The 9,087-nt window shown below is 43.9% G+C and overlaps 1 protein-coding gene across 2 annotated transcripts in view; it reads left to right on the top strand.

Annotated features, from left to right (window-relative positions):
* The window catches only part of myripb (myosin VIIA and Rab interacting protein b), a 505,729-nt gene that overhangs the window by 260,493 nt on the left and 236,149 nt on the right, over nucleotides 1-9,087 (top strand). The gene's annotated exons all lie outside the window — the stretch shown is intronic.

Raw genomic sequence — 9,087 nt, forward strand, 5'->3', positions numbered from 1 at the left:
ACCTGATGCACAATAGCCCAATCCTCACTTGCAGGCACAGTGGCTGGTCTCCACTTCCTCATCAATACCCCATCTTTAAGGTAATATCCAACTGTCTCTTTCTGAATTTCATCCTCAGAGAGAGCTGTCTCTTTTAAAGCCACAATTTCAGGATCTTTATTTTGTTCCTTTATAAATTCCTTCCTCGATAAGGACAAGTCTTTCCCTTCCTCCTTACTCTCCTCAGCCGTACTACCCTCTAAGTCCTGTTGGTATAGGGACGGTAGGAAAGTCTCAGATAAATCAACATTAGCATCAGCAGCCTTTTTGGACATGCTTCGTGTCACTACACATGCGAGATACACATCAGCATCTACGGGAGGGTCGTGAGCAGCAGCAGGCTTGCTTGTGAGCTGAACTGCTGGATTAACATCTCCACCTGCAAGGTCATCACCGAGTAAAACATCAACATGGTCTATCGGTAGCTCAGATCGGACCCCTATTGTAACTGATCTGGATACCAAGACGCATTCCAAAATTATCTTATGCAAAGGCACGGCCTCAGTTCCCTTTCCAATGCCTTTGAGGATATTTACTTCACCAGTCCCCGTCTCAGTACCAAATTCCAAAACACTCTTTACTATCAGTGACTGAAAAGCTCCAGTATCTCTCCAGATTCTCACTGGAACCGGGGTTGACTCCTCCTTCACAGACACAAACCCGTTTGAAATAAATCTCTCGAGTCCCTCTTGAACTCAGTCAGACCCCTCCTTCAGTGGTGTTTTAACCATCTGAACGCAGGCATTTGGGGTTTTCTTGTTCTCTTTTCCTCTTTCCCTTTTCATAGCAAAACAATTGGACGCCACATGACCAGGCTTCCCACAAAAGTAACACTTGAAACTGGGAAATTCCCCCCCCCCCCACTGCTTCCCTTCCTCCTTACTTTTGCACTAGTCCATGACTTACTTTCTGGTTTAGCCAGTGGGTTATCTCTATTACCCTTTTGGTAATTCCTATTCGGAAAAAAACGAACCTTATGAGTTAAGGCATACTCGTCTGCTAACCTATCAGACTCTGACAGTGTCACTGCTGCTCTCTCGTCTAAGTGTGTCCTTATTTCAGCCGAGGCGCAGTTTTTAAACTCTTCAATCAACATCAACCCTTTCAACTTGTCAATATCCTCATCCGCCTCTTTTGAAGCACATCACCGATCAAAGTACACACGTTTCTCATGGGCAAACTCCACATACGTTTGGTTCCAGGACTTCCTCAAACCTTGAAACCCTTGTCTGTACGCCTCCGGAACTAGCTCATAAGCCTTAAGCACAGAATCTTTCACTGCATCACAATCATTTGCGTCTTCAAGAGACAGGGCTGCATATGTTTGCTGAGCCTCCCCCTTAATCACACTCTGTAGTAACACCGCCCACTGATCCCTTGGCCATTTCCGATTACGGGCCACTTTCTCGAAATGTAGGAAATACCAATCAGTTTCTGCTTCATCAAATGGAGGCACTAACTTAATTTCTCGACTGACACTAAATCGCTCACCACGGTTTACCACTTGATCGTCACGTTGCCATTTCTCCCTCTCGAATCCTCTCTGTTTGTCTGCCTCTTCTCTCTGTTTCTTTGCTTCCTCAATCTCTAATTTAAATCTCTCTAACTTCATCTGTTCCAGTTGTACTTGGGCCTCCTCTTTCCCTATAGGAAACCTCGTCAAATTCCTGTATAGAGACATAATATTCAGTTATTTTCTTTTGAATTTCTACCTTCGTCGTACCCTTCTTTAGCTCAATTCTCAATTCTTTAGCAATGTCCTGCATATCATCCTTTTTAGCTTTCTTCAAAGTCACTGGGTCTGGTGATCTCAGAAATTCCCTGACATCCATTTCTGCTGTTTTTCCACACACCCAAATCAAAAGGGATTTTCCCCAATCAAATCAAACAAGCCCCCCAACCAATCTGTTCATATCATGGACGCAGACCCCAATTTTGTCACGTACCCCGTGACGAGTTAAAGAACCAGCAGAGATGGAAAACACTTTGGAGTCCAGTATTGCTATTAACTAATAATATTTATTAGTAGCTACGCAATTCAGTAATATAAATGCAGATATATCAAATAGGTTAGTAATGATTTTATATATATAAGTAAATGTGGAAATATATGAAAACAAAGCTTCTTCAAGTCTAGGGGTAAATAGATAGTCTTACGATGATGAGTAAAGTTCAGTTCAGTTCGTGGTATTGAGTTGAGTAGGGATGGAGAGAGAGAGAGGGAGAGGTTTGAGTCTTCAAGTGAGTTAATGCTGTCGATCTTCCCATTGTCCTCCGAAATACTTTAGAAGTCACCGAATGTGACCACAACAAAGAGGACCATACTTTTGTGGTGGAATTATCAACACAGGCGAGAGTTGGACACACGAATAATTCCCTACTAGTCACACCCTTTTCACACTGCGAGAGCCCCTGATTGATCCTCCAGAACCCACTCTTTCTGTGGGCACAAAAAAGTTCATTCAGTGTCCAAAACCATGTGTCTGTAGGTCTATCATCTGACCTTCTGTTTATCTCACCGTGCTGAATATCAACTGTCTCTCAAGTAGCTCCGCCCTTCTCTCTCTGTAAGAACTTAAGGGCAAGCAGCATCCTTGTAGAAAGTATAAACAAACTGTGAGCAGTCTTCGCCTCTCTCTCTTTCTTTCTCTCTCTTTTTAACAAGGTGTCTGTGTTCCACAACTCACTCTCTCTCTTTTAAAAGCACAGTTCATAGGGGTAATTCAGGACCCCGTCACAAGACTCTATATGGCACTCGTGAGACCACACTTGGAGCATTGTGTTCAGTTTGGGGCTCCTTATTTTAGAAGGGATGTACAGACATTGGAGAGGGTTCAGAGAAGATTCATAAGAATGATTCCAGGAATGAAAGGGTTACCGTATGAAGAACGTCTGACAGCTCTTGGACTGTATTCCCTGGAGTTCAGGAGAATGAGGGAGGATCTCATAGAAACATTCCGAATGTTAAAAGGCCTGAACAGATTAGATATAGCGAAGTTATTTCCCATGGAAGGGGATTCAGGACAAGAGGGCATGACTTCAGAATTGAAGGACATCCAGTTAGAACTGAGATGTGAAAAAATTACTTTAGTCAGAGGGTGGTAAATCTGTGGAATTTTTTTGCCAAGAGTGGCTGTGGAGGCCAAGTCATTGGGTGTGTTTAAGGTAGAGATAGATAGTTTCTTGATTAGCCAGGGCATCAAAGGGTATGGGATGAAGGCAGGGGAGTGGGGATGACTGGAAGAAATGGATCAGCCCAAGATTGAATGGTGGAGCAGACTTGATGGGCTGAATGGCCTACTTTTGCTCCTATATCTTCTGGTCTAAACGTTGACACACTATCAGGTGATTCACTATTTTTCTCTTGAATAATAAATGAGTTGTAACTTTCAAAAGATCTGAAACCTTCATTGATTCAAAAAGGTTCGACATAGCAGCTGAAAATGAATTATGAATTGGTTTATTATTCGCTTGTACTGAGGCACAGTGAAAATCTTTGTTTTGCATTTCATCCATATGCAAATCATTTCCTCACGTCAGTGCATTGAATTTGTACATGAGAAAGCTAAACCAAAGGCAGAATAAAATGCTACAGAGATTGTAATAAGATAGTTTGTGATGTCACATTTCTATTCATCACATGTACATCGAGACATACGGTGAAATGCGTCATTTGCTTAACAACAAACACACCAAAAGATGTGCTGGAGGCAACCCATAAGTATCACCACACATTCCAGTACCAGTCCCCCAATGTTCAACACAACTTCAAAACAGTTATCACACAACGTAGATCAATGCAAGTAGCAACAACAAAAACAACAGAACAAAACCAGACAGCAACACAACCCCCTTTCCCACTCTCCCGCCCTTCACACACACAGGCTTTCAAACCCAGGGCAAACTACCTCCAGGCCTTCAGTCTTTGGTCTCGGATTCTTTAACTCGCAGACATCAGGCCTCCAGTGTCCAGTCTCTGGCCTGCACTTTCCCTAAACCTCCGGACTCACTGACAGTGGTCTTCGACCATTTGGGCTTTCTATCTTGCGGCACACTGAGCTCCTGACTTTGACCTTTGGCTTTGTCCTCCAGTCTTCGTCGACCTCTGGGTATTAACACGAGGGCTTGCTGATCACAGGTTTTAGCTTTGGGCTCTGACCGTAGGACTCACAATGAGAGGTTTGACCTTCGGGCCTCGACTAACTCAGTCTCCAGAATCATTGATCTACATACACCTCCAGAGTGCCTTGAACCTCAACTTCTGTACTTACACAGACCTCCGATCTCTGTGGCCTGGAGTAGGGGAGGGGGTTCATCAGCCCTCGTGACTCCCACCCTCTACCTCAGGATTTGATGACCTGGGGATCACTATTCAACCTGACCCAAGCTTCAAATCACAGAACTTTCTCTGAACACAGGCTTCTGGCCCTGACTCTTCACTCTCTCTCATCCATGTCCCTAAACCCTATCCTGACCCCTAACTCCCCGTGCTGTGTCCCAAACCATGTCTATGACCCTAAAAACACGCCTGAGCCACAACATTAATGGACATCATAGTTTAACGCCAACTTGACTCAAAACTACTTCCTGCTCATGAATCTTCATTTACGACCACTAACTTTGAACTCTCCCTCATCCCCATCGCCAAAGCCTACACTGACCCTCACCCCCCCACGAGTTCCACAAAACCATTGCTATAAATCTAAAAACAACTAACTGTAAATCTGAGCCACAACATTGACCAACATCACAGACTGATGCCATCTTGACTAGAAGAGTCCATCTTATCATACTACGGGGCAGTTCAGTAGTCTTGCTTGAGGTTTTCTGAAGCATTGTTAGACTGGGTAACAGCTCTTACCCTCAGGTGTGAGACTAATGAATACCCTGCCACCACCGAGGTCTCGTCACTAGGACAGCAAGTTGTTTACTGTTTCCCTGTGCTGCCCATTATATGCACTTTAGATTATATTTCATTAACATATTTGTGATAATATTTTGGTTTATGTGCTGTGTGATGTATGATTTTTGTGTGCACCATGATCTGGAGGAAAATTGTTTCGTTCAGTTGTGCACATGTACAGTCAGATGACAATAAACTTGAACTTAAATTTGCACTTTGAACGTAACTGCAGAATAGAAACCGAATAGAAAACCTGGTGGTATGTGATTTCAGGCTTTTGTATCTTCTGCCCAGTGGGAAGGAGGGGTGGAGAGAATATCTAGGATGGATGCAGTCTTTGATGATGCTGGCTGCTTTATCGAGGCAGTGAGAAGTGTAGTCCACGGAGAGGAGGCCGGTTTCCATGATCTACTCAGCAGTGTCCACAGCTCTGCAGTTTCTCATAGTCTTGTGCAGAGCCATTTGTAATACCAAGCCAGGATACTCCTGAGAAGATACTTTCCATGGTGTAGCAATAAAAATTGGTGATGCTTAATCATTTGCTGGAGGTATAATTGACCCATGTTGCTTATGGTCTCCATTCTGATTGTTTTCAAAAGAACTATGTATCTTGTCCCATCGATGTAACGGGATCATCTCGGAAGCAGATATTATAAGTCAACTCTCATAGCAGGACAAACAAAACCTAGCAATCTGTTTTGTTGCTTTCCTTCCAGGTCAATTTATTGACAAACCAACATGTTCAGCAGATGGTAATTAATGCAAAAGCAATTAGAACAAAGCAATTATTCTCTATTTCATCCATTGCCAGATCTTCCACACCTCCCCACCCCTCCACAACTAATTCCAGCTAGTACTGTAGAGCATCGAGAATCAAAGAGCACTTACAACATTGAAGGAGGTTGTGTCAGTTGTAAAAGACATACCTACCTAATCTCACCTTCCCATACTGTAACCGGGGCCCTGCAGGGCCCTTGTTCCTACACAACAAGGTAGGGCTTTAATCCATTCACATTCAAGTTTATTGTTGTCATGAGGATACGTTCCCAGGGGATACAGTAAATGCTGTGATAAATAGTTGCTTGCAGCGGTAGCATAGTATAATACGAGATGAGGACAAACATATGTTAACATAAACTTAAATAAACTTAAAAACATAACTTAAATGTGTGCAAAATAAATAACAAAACCAATCTAATGATACCAATGCAAGATTCAGCGAGAACAAAATGTCCTAAGTAGTGTTCAGTTTTTTCATGTCAGTTCAAGGATCTGATAGCAGTTGGGAAGAATCTGTTGTTGAACTTGAAGATGTGGGTCTTTGGCTTCTGTATCTCGAGCCTGATGGCATCACCGATTAGCGGGATTCTGGTTCTCGCAACCTCTCAGAGAATGTTCCAAACCCCAGTACTTTCTAGAGACACGAGAGTGCAGTTACTGGGCTCTGGAGTGACACATAATCTGCTGGAGGAACGCTAAGTCAATCAGCATCTCTGGAAAGAAAGAAAGCATGTTAACCTGGGGGTCAGGCATACACGTTGAGGATGACTGAGAGGGAGAAGCAGTTGTGCATTCTGAGTATCGAGGTCTGTTTGTTCAACATGCAGTTGCAGAGTAGTGTATTTAGACTGAGGAGTATGTATTTGTTCACCAAAGTCTGTGGGACAATAGTGCTGAATACTGAGCTGATATACAGAAACAGCATTCTGACGTAAGTTCCTCTGTTTTCTAGGTGTGTCAGGGCCAGGTGCATGTCAGATGTTATGGCACCTGTCAAAGAACTGCTCTGTTGGTAAGCATACTGATGAGTGTCCAATGTGACAGGAATGTGCCTTTGTCAGCCACTCAAACCATTTCATGCCGATGATGTCAGTATCACTGGGCTGTAGACGTTTGGTTCTGAAGGCGTAAAGTTCTCCAAGTGGTAAATACGGGCTCACTCTTAAGTTTTAAGAATAAATTGGATAGGTACATGGATGGAAGAGGTCTGGAGGGTTATAGACTGTGTGCAGGTCAATGGGACTAGCGGAATAAAGTTTCGGCACAGACTAAAAGGGCCAAATGGCCTGTTTTCTGTGCTGTAGTGTTCTATGGTTCTTTGGTACAAGGATGCTACTGGCTGATTTGAAGCATGTGAGGACAGTAGCCTGGATGAGTGAAGTGTTGAAGACGTCAGGGAGCCGCTATGCACACTCCCTGTGTACTCAGCCTTGAATGTTTTCTGGCCAGGCCACTTTGTGAGGGTTAATTCTGCAGAGTCCTTCTCACGTCTGCTGCTGTTGCAGACAGTGGCAGCTCCCCGGGAGGTGGGTAGTTTCCATGGCCGGCATTGTGTTGCATGCCTCAAAGCATGCATAACAATTGTTTGGAGCATCCGGGACGGAGGCATCGCTCCCTGGCATACAGTTGACACTGCTTTTCCTTGCAGAGTCAGTAATGCCATTGATGCCTGGGATCATGATCAGAAGGCGATCTTTGTCCTCGATGCTGAAGCTGAGGGTTCTCCTGGCTGCTTTGAAAGCTGTTCTGTCGCTGGACTTGACGGCAGTATCCAGGCTTTTTAGTCGGTTACGTTCAGCCAGGCCATGGCTGGGCTGTGAGATGACCGATTTTGAGGTACCAACATCATCTACACACTTACTGATGTAGTCAATGACAAATGGGGCATAGTCCTCAAGCTGTGTGTCTACTCTGTTTCTGGAGCCCTCCTTGAACACCTTGGTCCATTCAAAACAGTCCTGAAGCAGAGAGATTGCCTATTTAGGCCATACAGTGACTGTCCTCCTGACTGGTTTCTCAATTTTCAGCAGTGGTCAGTACGCTGGGATTAACATTAAGGAGATGTGGTCAGATAGGCCAAGATGTGGGCGTGGGATGGCTTTGTAAGTACTGTATCTGTTTGTATAGACATGGTCCAGTTTGTTTGTTCCCCTAATGGCCATGACGACATGTTGGTGGATTTTGAGTACTAAATCCTGCTGGTTAACGTGATTGAAGTCTCCTGCATTTATGACAAGACCATCCAGATCTTGTTTTGTAGAGAGTTGCCTGTCATCTTGTACTTTTCCTCAGTCCACCAATCAGCCTTTCCTGCCGCCCGGCTTCCCCTCCATATTCCGGCCATCTTGCCTCTCCACTCCCAGTCCTGATACTGGGTTTTGACCTGGAACTGCCGAGCTCCTCAGCAGCCCGAGTGCTGCCCCAGTATTTTCTGGTTGAGAACATTTTCTTCATTTCCCCTCTAATCCTTCTACCAATAAATACTGTATGTGCTGCCTGGTTTGTTCCATCTGCTACAGGAGGCAAATCCTTTTTTTTCCCTCTGTTTAGACCCCTCATTATTTTATATACCTCAATTAAGTCCCCCTTCTGTTCCCAGAAAAGTAACCCTCACCTTTTCCAATCTTTCTTAATTGCTACAATTCTGCATCCTTCTAAATTTACTCTGCACCCTCTCCAGTGCAAACACATCGTTCTTGCGATATGGTGACTAGAACTGCAGGCAATGTTCAAGCTGTGGTCTAGTGTCCACTTTTCCAACAGCACTCGATTTTGTATGCCATGGCTAACTGGTTTATTGATATTCTTTAGGAAAAAAATCTGCCATCCCAACAAGTTCTGATCCAATCACAACTCTGGACGTGGGCAAAACAGTTGATCCACAGTTGATTCTTATCAGTGCTGTGATTAGGACCTCTCAAACTGAAGATGACCTATAAATGCTGCCCTGGTTACTGACCTCTGGAGCCATACAGGAATGAAAAACTACTGTTTTACCCTTCTGATTTTTAGCCATCTCTTTGACTCTTCATTGACACATTAGTTTTTGCTCTGTGGAAGTTTCAGGATGCTTTTGGATGTTGAAGAATGCCTCAATTATAACAGCCTCATCCTTTCTCCAATGGATATAACTTATCTCTTCAATCTTCCATGGCATCTCAATCCATGCACCCCCTCAGGGGCATAATTTAAAATGGCCGTACAAAGTGGTCGTTTGGTGACCAGGAGGAAGTGCCTGGCTAGCAAAGGAAATCAAACCTTGTGCCTTTTTAAAAAATCACCTTATTAACCTGTTTTGCTGCCTTAAGGATCTAAAGGCTCATACTCCAAGATTCTCCAAACCATTCAATATCCCTCCCTATCCA

This window comes from Mobula hypostoma, chromosome 17 (assembly GCF_963921235.1).
Source record: "Mobula hypostoma chromosome 17, sMobHyp1.1, whole genome shotgun sequence".
NCBI classification, from domain to species: domain Eukaryota; kingdom Metazoa; phylum Chordata; class Chondrichthyes; order Myliobatiformes; family Myliobatidae; genus Mobula; species Mobula hypostoma.